Here is a 22,069-nt window from a genome sequence, read left to right as displayed (position 1 = left end):
AAGTAACAATGCACTGTAATTATTTCAGAAAAAGTGTTACGCACAGTTGCATAAAGGGACGACAATGGACAAACAATCTTTGTAACAAGAACATGAGTTTGCATTCCCACGCTGTTTTTTTGGTGGTTGTGCCGCGGTTACATCGAAGGGCAGATTGATTTGAAATGAGAATTTGTATAGAAGGATTGGCAATTCCATTTGTTTCTTTAAATCCCAGCTATTAATAATCGGAAGTCCATCGGTATGAACGGGAAGCTGAAACCAACAGATGACGGCTTGTCTAACCAACACTGCTCTCCCGCCGTGCTGGGAGTTACCATCAGGGCGAGTCAGCTCGGGTCACGGAGGGAGGGGCTTGACGGTGGCTCGGGGTGCACACGTTTCAGTTTAATGACTTTTGGTCAATTCAGGAGATGTTATTCACAGGCAGTTCTAATAAAGGTTATAAAAAGGGGACACAAGAAACTGCAGGTGCTGGAATCTTGAGCAAGTGCTGCTGGAACTCAGTGGGTTTTAGGCATCGACTGTGGAGGGAATGGCAACTTTTCGGGTCGGGACCTTTCTTCGGTCAAACCAAGAAATTGATAAATCGGCGGATGTTGACAGGGACGGATATTTACGTGCATCAGGTAAAAATAGAAGCATGTAAGTGATGAAGAAATTGTGACTGAAAAAATAACGAATTTTGGACCGATGGTTCAAGAGTGCTCTGTTGCATTTACTAATTCGACTGTGACAAGGCTGGAGGCGAGCTTTGGGGATTTATCAACGGCGGCGTCGTTTCACTGACTTGCTGATACGGATTCAACTGGAAGCTCTGCAGGAACAAGACCCCAAAACCAGGGCTGTAATCAAGCTCCAAAGAAAGTGAGCTAACGTGTTCGCCGACGACACCACTGTTGTTGGACGAATTACAGATGGTGATGAGTCGGAGTAGGGAAGTGCGGTGGACCGATTGACCAAATGTTGCCAGCACAACAACCTGGCTCTCAATATCAGTAAAACCAAGGAACTGATTGTGGACTTTGGAAGAAGAAGGATGAGGACCCACAATCCTGTTTATATTAGTTGGACAATGGTGGAGAGTGTCAAAAAACTCAAATTCCTGGGGGTGCAGATTTCAGAAGATCTTTCCTGGACCCAGCACACTGATGCAATTATAAAGCACATCAGCGTCTCTACAGATGTACAGTAGAGAGCATGCATCATGGCCTGGTTGGGAAACTTGAGCGGAAAAGACTGCGAAAAGTTGTAAATACAGTCCAGTCCATCACCGACTCTGACCTCCCCACCATCGACGAGATTTATCGGAGTCGCTGCCTCAAAAAGGCAGCTAACATCATCAGAGACACCCACAGCATCCTGGCCACACACCCTGCCATTTCACCACTGCCATTGGGAAGAAGGTACAGGAGCCTGAAAACTGTAACTTCCAGGTCCAGGAACAGCATCTTCCCTTCAGCCATCACGACAACAAATAAGCTTTGAACTACAACTGACTATTATTATTGCACAATAATTGTTTGTTTGTTTTTCGAGCATGTGTGTGTGTGTGTATATATACACACTGAACTTTTTTTCCTCTCGATTATGTACTATATTTACATATTCTGTTGTGGCTGCAGCAAGTAAGAATGTCATTGTTCTATCTGGGGCATGTGACAATAAAACTCTCTTGACGGGCACGGTGGACCCACCTTGATTACGGCTTTAAATTGTAAGAGGACGCCTTTTGTGCAGCGTTTGCAGTGCCGACGTCAGGCTCCGGACAAGATCCGGGGCGCAGTTTGTGGGTGAGCTGGGAGCTGCGGGAGGGAACCTGACCGGTTTCCTGTGCCGGGAGCAGTAGGGCAGGTGGAGGCGACTCCCTCTCGCTGCCGCAGCGAGGCGGCCCAGGGCGCTGAGTAGCAATGGGAGCAGGAAGTTCGGGGGTGGAGGAAAGGACATAACCTGTTTCCGAGCTGAGAGCCAAGGAGGGCTAAGGCAACGAGCCCCCCCTCCTCTTGCTTGTTCTGATTCCTCAAAACCCGGGAGAGCAACTCCGTCCATTCAGCATGGACGGTGTGAGCAGAGAATGGAGGGAGGTGCAGCGACTGAAAGGTAGGACAGAGAAAGCCCAGCGAGCGTCGTGAACTCATGCACAAACTCAACGGGTGAGTGTAGATCAGTCACGCCTCAGTGGAACGAGGAGACAAAATCGCTATTTAACTCGAATTAGAGAACCGTTTTTGTTATGGTTACACACAACCTATTACTTGACAATAAAACACCTGCAAGAAGTTATAAAGTGAGGGAACTTTAGAACGGAATGTTAGTCCAAGTTCGGGGTGCAGTTCCAGGCGGTGTGCGATAAAAGACGGGCTTTCAGTGCTCTGCCTTTCCAGCTCTTGCCTCACCGGGGATTCAGCTCTGCGTTGCCACACCATGGATCGATGCAATGCGTCTCAGTTGCGCCAGCGATTGTTTGGTGTTGCAGGGAACATCGAGGTAAATCTTACCGAATCCGGCATTGCCGAATTACAGTTAGAAACACTTACGCAAATGCTTGCGAACCGAGGCATGGCGAGCTGGTTTTCGCAAGCATTTGGCCAGGTAACAATGCACCGAGACGTGTAATTGTAAAATTCAAACAGGATCAGCCATAAAGCAAGAATGGTGTCTCAGGTGTGCCCTGAAGCATTGCGCCGTTACTCCCAATGGGAACTGTGTTACTTTGGAGAGCACTGTGACCAGCCAGGCGAGGCGTTCATTATTAGTAAATATATTTAATCATAGTTCAGCCTTGGTACAATCCAACACCAAGCTGTACGTTTCATGATAAATGTGCATGCCTACTTTTTTTTAATTGGTGGCGATGTCGGATTAAAGGCGCAGTTGTTTTGCAGATACGATGATCGTTGCAAGCACAGACGAAGTGTTTTTCCCATTAGAGCCGATTTAAAAACGAACATTGAAGGACCTGAACGTTTTATTTTATAGCAGCGGCAATCGAAGCCTCGGTGTGTTAAACCACCCTTACCTGAAACAAATGGTACCTACCAGTCGTCAGAAAAAGTTTAGTTTCTGCTTTAATTATATAAGAATGACGTGTTGCATCCAAATTATAGCCCCAAAGCAGTCCTACAGATTTCTGGGAAAAATAAACTTGATATAAATTGACTTAAAACACGAATGTTCTCGAGTGCTTAAAATAATTGCACGGATACCGCCGCAACCGGTCCAGTTATATTCCGGCATTAACCACCATAGATAGGGGCAGATCCTTTACTATTTACTTTATTCTAGCAACCCGTCCCTTTCTGTTCTATCTAGGCTGATCTGCCCTTTTAAAAAATATAGTGACTTGAGCACCTGTACCCGAATTCTTTAGTTAAGTGACTTCATTAAGATCAGTTAATGTTTCATCAGAGGGTCTGTACTCATTCCCCCTCCCTCCCCTAAAAAAAAACCTCTTCCGTGCATTGAAATGTATTTGTTACTTGCCACCACTCTGCAATTTATATAACATCTCTCTTGAGTCACAATATTAAATGTTCTTCCCACTATTATAAACAATTCAGTATAACTATCTAATTGTGATATTGAATTTCCAAATTAATTCTGTCAATGATAATAATTGCTGCCCCAGCATCAATTCCAGCCATTTTACACCTCCACCAATCTGCAATCTGCATTAACACCCCATCACTGTTTCTGATTCCAGTGTGAATTTCTGTTTGAATATGAATTAAATTATTAAAATTCTTATCCATCAATGGCATTTACACAAATGTCTGTCTTCCGTGAAGTCCTTCCTCTGTTCCAGACAATAAGGAATCAGAATATTTGATTTTTCACTCTTCAGTTTGTGGAACAAGCTTTCCTGTTTTAACAATGATATAGAGATTGGCTTAATCTGTTTCAAAATTAAAGCTTAAGGTCATTTTGCTTTGGTGGATTTCATGATTTGAAATGGAGAAGAATTGGCAGAAATATCCCAATCACCAAGAATCAAACAAATTAAATGTACCAGCATTTTAACACAATGCACAATTTTCAGTATCTGCATTTTAATTTATCTTAGCTCAAGTATATTAAAATGATATTCAATTCATACGAAAGGCATAATGTACTTAACATACATCTATTCTTAAAGGCTGTGAGGAGATGTAATACATGGTGATTTACTGTCCAGGATATGGATACCATTAGAGATTAGCGTTCTACCTTCCATGGTCGAAACATTACGAGGACCCAACATACCTGGCAGAAAATTACGGATGTTGTGGGCTTGGATTCAAAACTTCTCAGATTGAGGATAAAGTTGGCAAACAACTTCAGACTGGAGAAGCGTGGCCAAGGTAAGATGACAACATTCCTACTTTTCTCCAGAAACGCTGGGTTTGCCTGTTTGTGTTGTAAATGAAGGGTCTTCAGTTTTGAACAAAACATGAGATTAAATTGTATAATAAATATTTTGCATTTGCATACAAAATGAATGATTGTTTTGTTCGGTAGCACGTTGGTAGATTCTTAATTGACACATACATTTAAATTATATTGGGAAGTAGCCATCTGCAAACCTGTTGATTGTGCAACCAAGCAGGCATTTCTACGTTAATAGACAGGTAGAAGAATAATGATTTATGCTATAAGCTACAACCAAAATGTGTTGTCTTTTGTGACAACTCCACTGATGTAGGGTGTGATAATATTATGTTTGTTTGTATAATTAATTCAACATCACTGCTTATATCTAGAAGTAGATTTTATATTAATTGTGATCTCAAGTGGAACGCTAAATGCCATATTGAATGATATAGATAGCACAGCTCAGATTATAAACCTATGCAGCAGTGACTGAAATATGTATTTTCCTCTCCATTTGCAAAACAATCAAGACCAGTGATAATTTCAGCTCATTTTATTTCATTAAACTGGTGACTGGTGCACAGATTAACAGATCTGGGTCAAGGTCCAGTGGCACAGAGTCCAAGATGACCGAAGACTCTTTTTTGCTGCAGCCGTCATCCGCTTGTTCCACGGTTGAGGTCTTGGTTGGATTGTCAGAGACCTCCCCCTCGACCTTACCGCCATGGGTGGCCTACTAGGATCATAGCTCCAGACGGCATCGCTCGCAGAACCAGGCAAGCTTCTCCACCACGACAAGGTGACAATCCATGGATATACCCCATTAAGGCAAAAAAGACACGAAATGTAGTCCAACAGTAGCAATCTAAAGAAATTAAAGACAACATGAGATCAAAGGAAATATCTTCCAGCAACGTCAAATGAAAGCAGTAAAACACAAGGATTAGGAACATTTCTAAATTCTGCAAAGTACAACTGAGGCATTGATAAGGAAAGGGGAAGTAGTGTATGAGAGTAAACCTATGTGAAACATAAAAAGAGACCGTAACAGCTACATATAGTTATATTTATGCTTAAAGGAAAAAGATTCATGAATGTTAGTGAGGGAGGAAGATTTATATTGTGGAAGTCAAAGCATTTCAACGAAAACAAAAGAATGTTTTGTATGTGCCTGCACAGAAGAAGACACAGAAAACCTGCTGGATATAAATGAAAACTATGGACCATGGGTAAATGTGAAGCCTAGGTCGAGTATACATTTTATATTGGAAATATTGTCAGACTAAAAGCCAATAAACCCACCTGACCTGGTGTCTTGCACCATAGGTTTTTGAAAGGTGGTTCTGAAGTTACGTAGCAGATGCACTGGTTATCAATTTCCCGTGATTCTAGAATGGATTCTGCAGATTGGAAGTAATCGTGTTCCTTAAGGAATGGGTAAGAAAGAAAACGGGGAAGAATGGGGTAGATAATTTTACATCAATTGCAGGTAAAATGTTGAGAAGCAACTGTTAAGCCAGTGGTAATGTGGCACATGGGAAATAATGATAGAATTGGGCAGAACCAACTTATGAAAGATAAACCATGTTTTGACACTCAGAACTGCAGATGCCGGAATCATGCATATAATAAAAAGTACTGGAGTAACTCAGTGTTTCTGAGGCAGCATTTCTGGAGAACATAGTTAGGCAATCTTTTGGGTTGGTAAGAAAGGTCCCGACCTGAAAAGTCACCTATCCATGTACTCCAGAGAAACTGTCTGACCTGCTGAGTTACTCAAGCATTTTTGTGTTCCACCTATGTTTGACAAATCTTTACTGAGCTTATAGCTAGCAGAGTAAAAAACAATCAGTTGATAAGATGTAAATGGATATTCAGAAGCCTCCAATTGAGTGTTACACAAGACATTATTGAAAAAGATTAGAATGTATGGTATAGGGGAGCATTATACTGCCATGAATTGTGGATTGATCAAGGACAGAAAAGAGAAAAACGATTGGGATCAGATCTGGGGCTCTAGCTATTCACAATCTATATTTTTGATTTGTAAGAGTGAAATATTTGCAGGTTTACTGATGAAAGTGACCTAGGTGGCGGTGTAGGCTATAATGAGGTTAAAGAGAAGCTTTGGGATATAGGGAGGTCCCATGTGAGCAAGGATGTAACATGGAAGGCAAGAGGTGAACGTGGAGAAAAGGAATATCTCAAAATAATTGTTGTTGCTTCGGTTGCAAGCGAGGCAATATCACTGCAGAGTCTAAAGGATCTTCGGTTGCAAGCAAGGCGATATCACCGCAGAGTCTAAAGGATCTTCGTTTGATAACCGTTAATTTAACCATATTGAAATACAAGAAAATCAATTTGGCTTATTGAAACAAAACTTAATTTATTTTACCTGCTACAGATATAAAAGAGCCCTCCCCAAAATGCTCAGACTATTGCTATGAATTGTTCAGTATCTAAGATTCCAGAATGGATTCAAGGCCAGTTTGTAATTGCATTTGAAAACCGTTGAGGTTTTCCTTGCAGAAGTTTTGTACTACTGCAATACCTTGTACAAGTAACTACAAGCATAACTCAGACAGACAGACAGAGCATTCCTTCATTACCCTATAGGATGCTCTTGACACTTCAAGAAATAGTAACATCTCCAGGGCTGTCTGAATTTCATGAATCAGACCTGCCGATGAGACTACCATAAGAAGAATAATGTATTTGCATTTCTTTGCAAATAACCGTAAAAAGCATTAGAAGTGAAGTTGCTGCCCACTAAAATAATGTTGCATGTGCAGATTTCTCGTGTTAATTCAAATATGAATGAATGTGAAAGATCTTCACTTGCATTCCTTTTTAAATAGTAAATCATTTTGTACTTGGCATCCTTGAAATTGAATCAACTGGAAGCTAATATTCCAAGATAAAAGTGAAAGATCAAAGATCAAATGAACATGAGCTAACGTCCCGGGTTTGATCCTGAGCTTGGGTGCTGTCTGTGTGGAGCTTGCACGTTCCCTCTGTGACTGCACTGGGTTTCCCCTGAATATTCCGGTTTCTTTCCACATCCCAAAGACGTGCAAGTTTGTAGGTTAATTGGCCTGTGTAAAATTTCCCCAAGTATGTGTGGAGTGGATGTGAAAGTGGTATTACATAGAACTAGTGTGACCGGGTGATCGATAGTCGGCATGGACTCGGTGGGCCAAAGGGCCTGTTTACATACTTTATCTCAAACCTAAACTTAACAGAAATTCAAAATACTGCATTTATTTAAAAAAAAACCTCCATAAACGTAGGGTATCTCTAAGTTCGTTTTTAGCCAATATTGTTGTAGTCGCTGTTGCAGTGGGAAAAACACTGAATCCACACTGTACAGAGCTTCACTGATAACAAATTATTGACTAGGTTTGTAGGTTGAGGGATCGGTAATTTGCCAAGATAATTATGAGATGTCACGACAATGCAACGAGAGATTGTTTATGCCCCTGTGAAAACTGATTGGTCTTCAGTTTAATACCTCATCCAAAATATGTTGGTGATCAGTTTTACACATGTCCACTCTCTGCTAATAACACAGTGAAAAATACATTCCAAAGAATCCAAAGGGGGTGAAAATATAACCAATGACGAGGTTCCCAGTGGCCAGATAAATATAAACTCTTATTGACTGATGGATTACTTTACTCTTTTGTGTGTGTGGCTTTCTCTCACTCTCACACTCACACTCGCACTCGCACTCGCACTCTCTCTCTCTCTCTCTCTCTCTCTCTCTCTCTCTCCCACTCTCCCACTCTCCCACTCTCCCACTCTCCCACTCTCCCACTCTCCCACTCTCCCACTCTCCCACTCTCCCACTCTCCCACTCTCCCACTCTCCCACTCTCCCACTCTCCCACTCTCTAACTCTCAAATCAAAGGTTCAAAGGTAATTTTATTGATCACACACACCTAGGTGTAGTGAAATGCTTCTTGCCATGCAGCACATAAAGAAAGAATACAGACATAACAATAATAAAGAAATTTAAACATAAAAACATCCCCCCACAATGGTTCCCACAAAGGCACAGTGTCCAGTCCCCATCCCATGTCCACCCATAGTCGGGCATATTGAGGCCTCCACAGTTGCCTTTATTGAGGCCCGATGTTCCAGGCCGTTCTCGCCGGCTGATGGTGCTCCGGCGTCGGGAGAATCCTCTTGGCGGCATGGGAACCCTGGAACAGCCGCTTCCCTCACCGGAGACCGCGGCCAACAAGGCCGCGCTGGTTGGAGCTCCACGACTGACGATCTCATCAAGAGATCCCAGACTACCGATGTTTAAGTTCAGTGCCGCCGCCTGCAGCTGGCCGCTCCACAGTCCCGCAGCTTATCTCGGCGAGATGTTTATCTTGGCGGTCTTCAGCTCACCGGAGCTCCAGCGCGGCGACCCGGGCAAGGCATCACCCGCTCCACTCCATGATAGCGCTCCAGCCCTGTGCCCCCACCGAAGCCGAGGTTCTGGGCGGTCCCCGACAGGAAACACCGCTCCAGGCCCGCTGGTAGGCCGCGAGGACGGGTCGAAACTGCAGCCCGGCGAAAAGCTGCCTCTCCGACCAGGTAGGGACCCCGAAAGATAGTTTCCCCCTTCCCCCACCCCTCCCTCCACATAAAAAAGTCTAGACCTCCAGAACAAAAACACTTTAACTAAAAATAAAAAAAAGAGATGAAAAAGACGGACAGCTGCTGGCTGGGCAGCCATGTTGCTACATGTTTCTGGGATTCAGCCCTATTGACTCAATCAAAAATAGTTCAAAATTATTTTGCACCGAGGATGTATTTGTGGGTAATGTTTTGCTTGTGTGTTCATGTCAAGACCAAAGAAGAGTGTTTATTGGTATATTAAGATCTGTCACACTAATTTTACATTGCTGGGTTATAAAGGAGCTAGGGTTGCATATATTGGCTGGATTTTATATGGTTTTCTAATCAAGACTAGATGAAACTCATGTTTTCTCTTGTTCTGTGCTGTCAGACAAGCAGCAGCTTTTGGATAAATGAATGACTCCAGTTTGTTGCCAGGGCCACGATTACTTTACTAATATATGGCTCCTAATTCGCTCCAAGAGCATGTATGTGCACATCAGGTCAGAACAAATGTTCGAGCAAGTTTTGTGTGGAATAGTCCCTGTGTTTTGATTAAACCCTCGCTGTTTAACTTAGTGTAAACTTTCTGAAATAGCTCCAAACTGAAGGCAAACTCTCCTGAAGTTCATTGTGCCAGTGGGCTGAGATTAGCTCCATTGGAGCGTTTCAGTCTATGAATTGCATTTGCATCGACACAAGCTGCCTGTCGTGTTTCATCTTCAGTGAAGTGGGGTTAGCAGGTAATCCCAGCGAGAACTTGTTGCACTTTTCCCTTGGCCTCGGCAACAGGACAAGCTGAAGAAAGTGTACCGGTGAAAGGTTTATGGTGAAAAGTTTAGAGATATAGGGTGGAAACAGGACCTTCAGCTCACCGATTCCATGTCTATCCCCGCACACTAACACTATCCTACACACACTAGGGACAATTGACAATTCTACCAAGCCAATTAGCCCGCAAAACTGTATGGCTTTGGAGTGTGGGAGGAAATCAGAGCACCCACACTAGTTAGGGGGAGAACGTACAAACTCTGTACAGACAGCACCCGTAGTCAGAATCGAACCCGCATCTCTGACGCCGTAGGGCAGCAACTCTACCACTTCACCACCGTGCCACCTCTTTTCTGTGGAGTTTGCCCTGTTTGCCCTGAACATCCTCAAATGAAAAAAAAATGCTGGAGGAATCCTGAGGGTCAGGCAGCATCGGTGGAGGGAATGGACAGGAAACAATTCGGTCAGGACTCTTCTTCAGACTCGTTGACCCAAAACATTGTTTATCCATTCCTTGACCTGCTGAGTTACTCCAGCACTTTGTACTTTCGCAACCTACTGCGACTATGACGGGTGCAAGTCGCCGAAAAAATTGCGTATGTGAGATAGGCCCTTAAGTCTAATTGTGTCAATGAGTGCTCACTGCTTGCATTACTGTGGGATCCCTTTGTATGCAGTGCTTACTTAAGACAGGAGACAGACTCATTTTGCAAACACTGTAATGCAGATAATTCTGCTACAACATGGGTTTTCATAACATTAATTGGATATACTGCGAGTGACAAATCAGGATCACAAGCCGTATTACGCGAGTAATTGGTTATATCATAGTTTCGATCAAGAACTAGAGAAACACTTAAGTTACCTTGTAATTGACAAGCAGAGAAAAAGCTGTCTGGAAGTAAAACTGTTTCTATGTAACCTTCTGGCAGTAATCAGACACTGTTGTCTCTTCAGAATACAGCTGCTATTTTGACTGTACGTGGCCAATGAAATTGACAAGCAAAATCCTATTGAGACGTGCAACATACTCTATCAAACAAAGTAACATGCAGTCCTTTGTACGTTTTGCTGACAGTAACAAATATAAACTCATAACTTTAAATTTTGTGGTTGCAAGTCTGAAACTCTCTATCCTTAACCCCCTGTGTCCCATTCACACAATTGTTTTTATAATGCGATTATCTATGACGTGTGGTTTCTTGGGAACACAAATATTGAATTATGGCAGAACAACCTGTATCATGAATAAATCACGATTAGTTCTCGCTTTAACTCGTATTGTGCCCCCTGTAGATACCACTTAGCAAATGATGGCCACCATGTTTGTTGGAGTTTGACAAATTGTAGTGGCAAGATTCAGTGTCGGGTTGCTTCTTTTCTCCGTATTTGTAGGAAATAAGCAAGTTGTTGAAAGTACAGGCCTGCCATTTGTGAGGCCACTGGGGAATCTGACTGATTGGGTAATCAGGCGGGGCTGGCCTTGGGGCTTAGGAAGGAACTGCAGATGCTGGTTTATACCGAAGATGGACACAACGTGTTGGAGTAACTCAGCGGGACAAGCAGTATCTCTGGAGAAAAAGGATGGGTGATGTTTCACCCATGGGTGAAAACCTCCGATTACAATGAAATTGCTGGAAGAACGTAGCAAATCAAAAATATTTGTGCCATTGAATTTTTTTGGGGGAAACATTGACTGTCTTCTGAAGGACTGGAGAATGAAATCATTTATAGGCACGTGCCATCATCTTTAAATAGTACAAATTTAACCCCCCAATTTTACATTAAACAGCTTGCCATTCTCAGATGGTGGATGCCGCTGACTAAATGATAATCACATTTCACTTCATTTTCCACCACGTGATGCAAGTTAATACCAAATTCTGTGATGCACAAAATTCCCCAAAATGTTGTTGTTGTTCCAGCCTGTAAAGCAGTGGATTATATTGAAACTAACTGCATCTCAGTCACTTTAACACTGATCATAATTAATTTTCTTATTTTATGACATAGCAAATACTAGACATTCTCTGTTTAATGCCTAACAATGCTTTCTATTTATAGATCCCGTGTCATCCCGGCAAACCAGGGTGATGATGATGAAAAACGTGCTTTGCAAGATGACTGCAGCTTGTCAAGGTCTCCAGAACCTAACATCATCTTGGATAAAGAAGTTGGATTGATCTGCATCTAATTCTCACACTTATAAATCATTCCCACCATCACTGGCACAACTGGCTGAGTCCTGTATGATCTCCACATTTCCCCGCGCAAGGCTTTTTCCACAGCATCTTGCAAACCCGCAACCTCTACCATCTGCAAGGAATTGAAGAAGGTGCAGGTGCATTTCAGCGGCTGACAATTCCTAAGTCACAGCATTTTTAATTGGAAATATATTGGCATTCCATCATTGTTTGCCGAGTAAAAACCCTAAAATGCACTGTGATGATTATTGTTGGAGATACCTTAATTAAAGGACTGCAGTGGCTCAAGAAGGCAGCTTACCACTAAGGGGTGTGCATTGAATGCTGGCCCTGCTTGGATTGCCTACATCCTGGAAATTAATTATATAAATATAAAGATATCACATTTTATTCACACTTTCTTATTTGTGAATCATAAAACGGCTTGTTAAAAATTCTAAAACAACTGTTTTATCCTAAATCCTAAATGTTAAATCCTAAAACAATCTTGTGAAGATATTCATTTTTCAAATGTCAACCACTCCTCGCTTATATATATCTTCAAAATATTGGCCACTTTTCATTCATGTGAACAAGATCCTCCTTCGCCTTAGTCTTTCAATCACTCATCCACTCTTTTTCACCATGGTTACAATAGATTACAAATGACAAAATATCCACATGGGTAATTATTACATTTTATGAATCGTATATTCTGTTCAGATGTCAGAGTCTCCGCGCAGCACTTTTACATTCGTTAAGAGCTGGAGGGAAGGCAAGATATTGGCATAGCAGTTGTGTTCATAACCTGCTATGCCTACATACTGCCATCTTTCCTGTCTGAGTGCAGCCAAGGCGTGCAGTTTTCAGTCTCTGCAAGAACCTGGTCATCAATAATAACCTCATCACTTCCAGACTTTTTTAACGGAAAATGGGCAATGAAATAGGAGATTGTGAAACATAACACTGAATATTCCTATATTCTTGAATGCGACCAAATTCACGGGGTTGCTTAGAGTACATGCTGTAAAAGTTTACTTTGCATTATATAGTCTTACAAACAATTAAACTCCATTCCATAACAATGAAACGTATTTTCATTGCGTCCAGAAAGAAATGATTGTTTCCCCAGTTCTGTTCCATCTATTGCGAGCTGTCCTTCTCGACGTGTTTAAGGACCCAAGAACACTGCAAGTGCTGTAGAAATAATTGCTCAGGTTGAGGCAGATCTGTTGTTTTTCTGTGCTTGACAGCAGAGTGAGAAAGTCATCCAGAAGATTGTAGCCATTCACAGTTCACAAGTATTCATCTTCTCAAGTTGCTGAACAACTCGCACTTGAATAATGGTGGGGATTTTGACCTATTGATGCATACATTGTATAGCACACAATGACTTTCACAGCAAACTTAGGACTATGACTAAATACAATCCGTGCTTTAGCTTTTTCTCATTTGTTGAATGAACCAAAAATTGCAAAATGTTTTGCTTCAACTTATTGTAGTACAATGAAAGAATTTGAGTGTTATTTGCACCAGTGCAATGATGCAGGCTGTGAGCGGAGTGTGGTGGGCAACTACGCACACTGAAATCGTGCTATCAACCGTAATTTTACTCATTTGTTTTTTTGACGTAATATTGATGATTGAAATTGACAGAAACCTTCTGCAAATTTCAGGGGCATTAACAAATTAGAGTCAAACATAGGCACAGGTCCAAAAAAGGGTCTCGACCGAAAATATCACCTATCCATGTTCTCCAGAGATGTTGCATGTTCCACTGTGTTATTCCAGGATTTTGTGTCCTTTAAAGTCAAACACAGCATGGATGCCCTTAAAATACAGCTTTAATTCCACTTTTATGAGATTTTAAGAGATCAGCAACATAAGAGTGGTGACAAATAAGCAGACCACAGTTCTGAGCTGCCCTGCTCAGTTTACATTGGATTGAGTGCAATCTGAGTCGTAACAAGGACTGCTGAGGCACAATATAGCTTCTTTTTAATATAGTTCCTGCATATTTCAATATTAATTATTGTTGTAAATTTACCAAAATCAATATCTTACAATAAGCTTTGATTTCAAATATTTATGAGGTAAATTCAATTATCAATGGACACAAATGTTGAACACAGAAGATGGGATGATTGTAATTCCCTTGGCACTTCACAAAGAGAGGTACAAACATACATCAAAGTTGATGAAAATGAGAATTGAGAAAACAAGAGATTGTTGGGTAAGTGGACTTCCAGATGGTTTTTGATAATCGTCCACTCATGGGATTATCAAAAATGAAAGCATGTGGCATCAAAGGAAATCTCATGGCATGGGAATAAAAGAGATTGTAATGGAGGGGGTAGATAATAGGGGGGAAGAGTATGTGGCTAGCAGTATTCCTCAGATGCTGGGTCAATTTGAAATGTTCAACAATTGAGATTGGTAGGTTTTTTGCTTTGTGATGATGCCAAGGGATATGGGGAACATAGGAATAAAGTTGAGCTGCAGATCAACTGTTGCCTAATAGGCTGATTTTGCTTAGGAATATCATCATCTCCAATTCCCTGCCCTTGTTACCACCCTCTGAACTTGGAACATGGTGTTTTTAAGAGACATAGGTACTGCAGATACAGCAATCTTGAGCATAACACAAATATCTGGAGTAACTCACTAACTCAGTATAGGCCCTTCTGCTATATTCCTATTCATTCATTGCTGTTGGTTTAAATCATCCTTTTCCAAGTCTAACATTTTGAGCTTACAGTGACCAAATTGAAGCTCAAAAATATATTCTTTCATCAAGAACAGGGACGGTTATTAGCCACAAAGCCTACACCCCAAGCATAATATCAGAAAAAATATGCATAGGTCATGGGTGCTGTCTGTATGGAATTTGTACATTCTCCACATGATCGCCTGGGTTTTTCTCCGAGATCTTTGGTGTCCTCTCACACTCCAAAGACGTACAGGTTTGTAGGTTAATTGGCTTGGGTCTGTATACTTGGTATACCGATGGCTCAGCACTAAAATTCCCCCTCCCATTCTAAATCCGACCTCTCTGTCCTGGGCCTCCTCCATGGCCAGAGTGAGCACCACCGGAAATTGGAGAAGCAGCACCTCATATTCCACTTGGGGAGTCTGCACCCTGGCGGCATAAACATTGAATTCTCCAATTTCCGGTAGCCCTTTCTGTCTCCTCCCCTTCTCAGATCTCCCTCAGCCCTCGGGCTCCACCTCTTCTTTTTTCCTTTCTTCTCCCCCCCCCCCCCCCCCCCCCCCCGAAGAAGGGTTGCGGCCCAAAACGTTGCCTAATTCCTTCACTACATAGATGCTGCTGCACCCACTGAGTTTCTCCAGAACTTTTGTTTACCTTCGATTTTCTCATTGTTTCACGTTTGATGTGATGGGGCAGAATTTATCGTGAAATGTTGGCAGCTCTGCACTGAACTACTGGCAATTTAGCCCCACTCACCTGGGTGGGACTTGTTGGGAAGTTTGGAACAGTTTGAATTATGGGTTATGGTCCATCAATGATTCCCAGAATGCACGCTGACATTAGACCATTAATTAGTTGAATTAAGGGTAGTTTGGGAATCTTCCAATTAATACTGTGAGAGTTCAGACCTGATGTGAAAACAGCAAGCTCACTTATTTGAATGGTGAGGAATGGCTGCATGAAGGAGGTGTAGGTATATGGTAACTTTTGTTTAAACTTATGCAGACTTCTTAGGTTTGCATCAATGTTTTAAATTGTTCAAAAATGCGATAATGTATATTAACACATAAAATAATGAAATTTTGTATCAGAATATAATTATACCATAAAATAATAGAGTTTACAGCAGGAAAACAGGCCTTTTGGCCCAACTCATCCATGCTGACCAAGATGACCCACCTAAGCTAAATCCCATTTGCAAATATTTAACAGTTTTGGAGTACTCTAAAACGGTTTTGATTAGTAAGGATGTCAGGGGTCATGGCAAGAAGGCAGGAAATGGGGTTGTGAACGAAAGATAGACCGGTCTTGAATGGCGGAGTAAACTTGAAGGGCTGAATGGCCTAATTCTGCTCCTATCACATGAATTTATGAACTTACTCGTGAATATTGGGGCTTTGTAAGCATTTGTCATCTCCAGTTTCAGTTTTCTGCTGTGAGTACAAGACCTATTTGTTAGGATATGATTGCAAAAGAGATTTTAGAACATCTTCCATCTCTACCTGTTCCCACTTGTCGTTGTCACATTGCTGGAGGAGATTATGCATGGCTAGACAACTTCCCTGAGAAGCTTGGCTGCAGAGAAGTGAGGCCAAGTTGTTTGAGGCCATGTCTGACTGCATTGTCTACAGGGAAGATAAATAATTCTCTGTGGGTGCCTCTGATTGCTCAAGCTTGAAGTTTAGGTTTTGCATTCTCTGTCATGTTTGTCCATCTATTCCTTTTACCAGCATGGTGAAGCTTTAACCACATAAAATCACGAAGGCCAAGCTCCTAAGAACATGTTGTAACATTTTAGTTTTGTCCTGGTACCACCCTGAATTCTATAGACAAGCAAGACAAAAGTGTTGCACTGTAAATGTACCAGAGTGGGCGAGGAGATCAAAATATAAGAAGAGTGCAAGAGGAGGTCACAAAAATGCTCAAGTCTGTTCCTCGTCCTAATCCATGAGTAATCCTTGCCCTCAATTCCACTTTCACATTAGAACTCTACATGGTGTAAGTTTTGCTATCTCAGTAATGAGTTTATTATCCCCATGTCCTAAATCTTTCAGCCTGAGCTTTTCAATATTTTCTCACTTGTAACATATTTTAGTGAATTCACCTTTTATGCATTGAAATGCCCAAGCATAATGGCTATTGCTACTCAGTCTCACTTTGCACATCAACCTTCCCAATTTAGTAATCAACCACAATCTGGGTTAGATTGGAATGTATAATTACTTCCAATGGGGAGACAATGGGTTGAATGCTTAGGGCGACAGTTTCAAAGGGAAATTACTACCAGTCAATGCTTCCATAGTATCTGTGCTGTTCACAAGTTATAAGAATAGAATTAGGCCATTTGGCCCATCGAGCCTACTCCGCCATTCAATCATGGCTGATCTCTGCCTCTTAATCCCATTTTCCTGCCTTCTCCCCATAACCCTTGACACCTGTTCTGATCAAGAATTTGTTTATGTCTGCCTTAATAATACCCACTGACTCGGCCTCCACAGTCCTCTGCGGCAATTAATTCCACAGATCAATTACCCTCTGACTAAAGAAGTTCCTCCTCACCTTTGTAAAAGAGCTCCCTTTAATTCTGTGGCTATGACCTCTGGTCCTAGACTTTCCCGCCACGGTGGGCAATGTAATTGTACAGGCAACAGTTCATACATTCTTGTACCGGAGTGCAAAGTGTAGAGATTACACCAACTTTGCAAAAGGATTCGTAAATAAGTAAATTCATAAATTCATGTGATAGGAGCAGAATTAGGCCATTCAGCCCATCAAGTTTACTCCGCCATTCAAGACTGATCTATCTTTCGCTCACAACCCCATTCTCCTGCCTTCTTGCCATGACCCCTGACATCCTTACGAATCAAAACCATTTTAGAGTACTCCAAAACTGTTAAACATTTGCAAATGGGATTTAGCTTAGATGGGGTACCTTGGTCAGCATGGATGAGGTGGGCCAAAAGGCCTGTTTTCCTGCTGTAAACTATTATTTTATGGTATAATTATATTCTGATACAAAATTTCACCCCTTCCTGCCTTCCGCAGAGACCGTTCCCTCCTCAACTCTGGTTAACTCATCACTTCTCACACAAACCAACCCTTCCCCAGTTACCTTTCCCTGCAACCGCAGAAGATGCAACACCTGTCGCTCTATCTCCTCCCTTGATTCTGTCCAGGGATCCCAACAGTCCTTTCAGGTTAGGCAGAGGTTCACTTGCACCTCCTCCAACCTCATCTACTGTATCCGTTGGTCAAGATGTGGACTCTTATACATCGGCGAGACCAAACGCAGACTGGACGATTATTTTGCGGAACACCTTCGCTTAGCCCAGGTGAACCAATCTGATCTCCCGGTTGTTGGACACTTTAATTCTCCTTCTCATTCCTACACAGACGTTCTGTCCTCAGTCTCCTCCATTGTCAGAGTGAGGCTAAACGCAAATTGGAGGACCATCATCCAATATTTCGCTTGGGCAGCTTACAATCCAGTGGTATATTGATTTCTGTCATTCAGGTAGCCCCGGCATTCCGTCTCTCTCTATCCCTCCCCCACCCAAGTCGCACTAGCTTCTCATTTTCACCCTACAAACAGCTTACAATGGCCTGTTTCCACTATCATCGTTACTTTTTTGCATATCTTTCATATATTGTTCTTTATCTCTCCACATCACCATCTGTATGTCTCATTTCCGTTATCCCTAACCAGTCTGAAGAAGAGTCCGAAACATCTACCACTCCTTCTCTCCAGAGATGCTGCCTGTCCCGCTGAGTTACTCTAGCTTTTTGTGTCTGGTATCGTCAGAAAGCATGTGCCTGTTATTGAATCTTATGCAGCTGGGTTGCGTGATTGGTTCTGGCTGTTCACTGAAACTGCAGAAGCAACCTGTCAATGTCAGAAAATCATGTGAAGGGGAAAGGAAGTAAAACAAATTTAGGTTTATGCAACTCCTGACAGTTTAAAATTTTCATTGAATGTTCCATTTATTGTGCACTAAATGTTCTTCACATTAGTCCCATTATCATGTGGCTGTACAATGTGGACAGCTCGATTGTAATCATGTATTGTCTTTCCACTGACTGGTTTGCACACAGCAAAAGTTTTTCACAGTACCTCAATGCACGTGACAATGAACTAAACTCAAACCGCAGCCACCAGTTAAGGGCCCGTCCCACTTGGGCGTCATTTACGCGACATCCTAAAAATTGGTTGGTGCATGGTGAGGCATGGTGGCATATGCAGTGACACGAGGTAATGTGCGGCGCCCCAGGTTTTGTAATGCTCAAAATCCTCGCGTGCCATCTGTGTGACGTAACATTTGCGCACGCTGACGTACTGATGGCGTACGCTGACGTTCTGATGGCGTACGTGTAGCGCGTGGTGACGCATGGTTACGCACGGTGACGCACGAACATTGCCTATGATAATTTATTATGCGTCAACGTGCGTCAACGTCCGTAACCATGCGTGCCATTTGCGCGTCATTTGAGCGGCGCACAACGTGACCATTTGGGTATAAAGCGCGCGTAGGTTTGAAAACTTTTCACTGGGAAAATCCTTGCCACGGAGATCGGATTAAGTACGAACGACATCGCAAATGACTCCCAAAAGAAGCAGGGCCCTCAAGAGCACTTGGCGCGCAACTGTCGTACTGCTAGATGATTTTTGCGCGTTAATCATTACCGGACTGTCGCGTAAATGACGTGTAAATGACGCCCAAGTGGGACAGGCCCTTTACTGTCCATTTATTGTAGGAATTGCCACAAATAAGTCAACAATAGGACAATTGAACTATTGCACTCTTCCAGAAACTTGTGAGTCCAGGATGGGGGAAGGAGAGGGCAGTGGGGGTTATATATGAGTCTGTGAAAGGACGGATTCATTTCACAGCTATCAAATGAATCGTGATGTTTGTTTTGGCCATTTCATGGGTATTTATATAATGTGCAATGTTGGAATTCAAAGGATAAATCCAACATTCAATATACAATGGTGGAATATAATCCTTTTCTTCATTTGGTAAAAGGATCAGTTGACTAGAAGTTGCAGATTTATTCTTCTACAACTATATTTTATAGTTTGAGATGAATTACTGCCACTGTGCTAATTCCTGAAACAATACATTGCATAAAACATTACAATGAAAAGTTCAAATTGTGCCAGAAGTTGTGTAAACAATGTTAAGTGTACTCTTGATAAAACTTTTTTCTAACAAATCCCAAAAAATGTCCAACAATTTTTTTCCTCCTGATTAATTTTTCCTGAATTTAGTCTACAGTAAACATATGACTATCACAAACATAGAGATGTCACCTTTTTAATTTGAAAGAAAAATGCTCCTGAAATAAAATGATAGGATGTTCTCTGCTTGTGTCTTCTCTACTTTCTGGAATTACATGATGTAAAGTTTGTAAAACAAATTTCTGGAAACAGATTTCAGATTTTCAAACATGCAATTGTATTGCTTTTCTTAAAATGGCTTATGTTTTTCACTTGCAATTACCCAAGCAGTAACATTCAGCCATTTAGAACGGAGACGAGGAAACATTTTTTCTCACAGAGAGTGCTGACTCTGTATTTCTCTGCCTCAGAGGGCAGTGGAGGCGGGTTCTCTGGATGCTTTCAAGAGAGAGCGAGATAGGGCTCTTAAAGGTAGCGGAGTCAGGGGATATGGGGAGAAGGCAGGAACGGGGTACTGATTGGGGATGATCAGCCATGATCACATTGAATGGCAGTGCTGGTTCGAAGGGCCGAATGGCCTACTCCTGCACCTGCTGTCTATTGTCTATTGTCTAACATATTTTAGTTTGGAATTCAAATGATCTGAGGCATCTAATCAAAGACACAAAATGCTGGAGTAACTCAGCGGAACATTTAGCATTTCTGGATAGAAGGAATGGGTGACGTTTCAGGTCAGGACCCTCCTTCAGACTGAGGTCTCTAATCTTCAGACTTCCTTTTTGGGCAAGCAATTACAAGTTGTGGGCAAAATTCATAAGGCTAGTATTTATTTCCAATTCATGAATTGTCTTGATAAACTGATAAACTGGTAGCGTGGATCTTCTCTAACTGCAGTACTTGTGCTGAGAGTAGTCCACAGTTGAGAAGAGAGCTCCAGGATTTTGACACAATCAATGTCAATGAGAAGCAACTGAATGGGTGACGTTTCAGGTCTTGGAAATGATGGTGTTCTCCTGTACGGGCTGTTCTGGTCCTTCCAGTCAACAAGACGTCATTAGAGAAGAGAAACAGAGTTATTCGTTCAGGTCAAACACTGGGGAACTGACGATACCCACAGACGTCCCTTAACTTGAAAAGTATTTCCAGCATTTTTGGTTTTTACTTTACATTTGCAGCATTCTCAAGTTTTTTTCCCTCAATTTTCAGAAATTATAATGGGTCGGGAAATGCTGAGAAATTAACCTTGCCAATTGCAGACGTGCATCTTTCAGATGAAACAAACTACATCGATGGTGTGGTGCTGTGGAAGATCCCATGCAAGCACCCTGCTTGTCCAGGATGTGACTGATCTTCTTTTGTCCAATCAAGTGTGTAGGGGTTTTGCGTTTCCCTTTATTTCCCTTCGGGCCCAACTGCTCGAGTTATTCACTCCCTTGTCGGAGGGTCAAACGGCCACCACTCCACTCGAGCGGTTTCCAAGAGAGAGAATACAACAAAAGGGATTCCCCTGGGTTCTAGACCTCGGAATTATGGTGGAATATGATAAAATGTGGACTTGACCAGAGTGTGCCGATGAGAGAAAACAGAAACCAAGATGGACTCAAAGCAAGTCTAAAATTTACAGGCTTTATTAAACAATGAGAAATTGAATCTCACCAACACTACATAATACGTGGCTAAACTTATGCTTTAAACTAAGACTATGGAAGGAAAACTATCGGGCACGTCATAAAACTTACTTTACACAATTTTACTTGCAAGTACAACCCCCTTTCCCCTTCTTCTCTCAACCTCTATCCTATTTCGAGAACTTCACCTGGTCACTGGGGTACTTACAGCTAGATTGATGCAGGGTCACGAGCCGTCCAGCAGAGCAGAAAGAGAGAGCGAGTTCTGGCTTGACTCCTGCTTTTTATACCTGAGTTTCTCCCTTGAAACCCCCCAGGAGGTCCTCTCGACAAAAGGGTCTTTTGATGATTCCCAGTTTCGATCTGGCATGAACAATAGGCTTCCGATGATAAGGGGTTTGCCGATGTCATGATCCCTCAGGCTGATTGTTATCCCATCACCTAGATGGGCTCCCATTGTCCCGAGGGATGGGTCATCCACGATGGTGATATGTTTTGCTGTTGGGCTGTTTACCACCATCTGCTGAGGCTCGGTTCCTTCCTTTGTGTATCCAAGATAATCTCGTTATCTCCGTCTCAGCCTTTCCTGCCCACTCCATTCGCACAGTCGTGTAATGCCCAGGCCCACAGACAGGTT

At 42.2% G+C, this 22,069-nt stretch overlaps 2 long non-coding RNA genes across 3 annotated transcripts; one reads left to right on the top strand and one right to left on the bottom strand.

Annotated features, from left to right (window-relative positions):
• Nucleotides 1-826: 826 nt before the first annotated feature.
• LOC129695639 (uncharacterized) lies at nt 827-13,920 on the top strand. 2 transcript variants are annotated; one of them, XR_008723203.1, is made up of 3 exons: nt 827-2,487; nt 4,136-4,340; nt 11,797-13,920. It is a non-coding gene; the product is annotated as an uncharacterized LOC129695639 (long non-coding RNA). The 2 variants fall into 2 exon arrangements; XR_008723202.1 differs by having other exon boundaries at nt 827-2,100; nt 11,797-13,919.
• Nucleotides 4,901-21,915, bottom strand: LOC129695640 (uncharacterized). The gene is made up of 2 exons (XR_008723204.1): nt 21,641-21,915; nt 4,901-5,215 (listed from the first exon to the last, which is right to left on the bottom strand). It is a non-coding gene; the product is annotated as an uncharacterized LOC129695640 (long non-coding RNA).
• Nucleotides 21,916-22,069: the final 154 nt, after the last annotated feature.

This window comes from Leucoraja erinacea, chromosome 3, assembly GCF_028641065.1.
Source record: "Leucoraja erinacea ecotype New England chromosome 3, Leri_hhj_1, whole genome shotgun sequence".
NCBI lineage: Eukaryota > Metazoa > Chordata > Chondrichthyes > Rajiformes > Rajidae > Leucoraja > Leucoraja erinaceus.
This window is presented reverse-complemented; position numbering and strand designations above follow the sequence as displayed.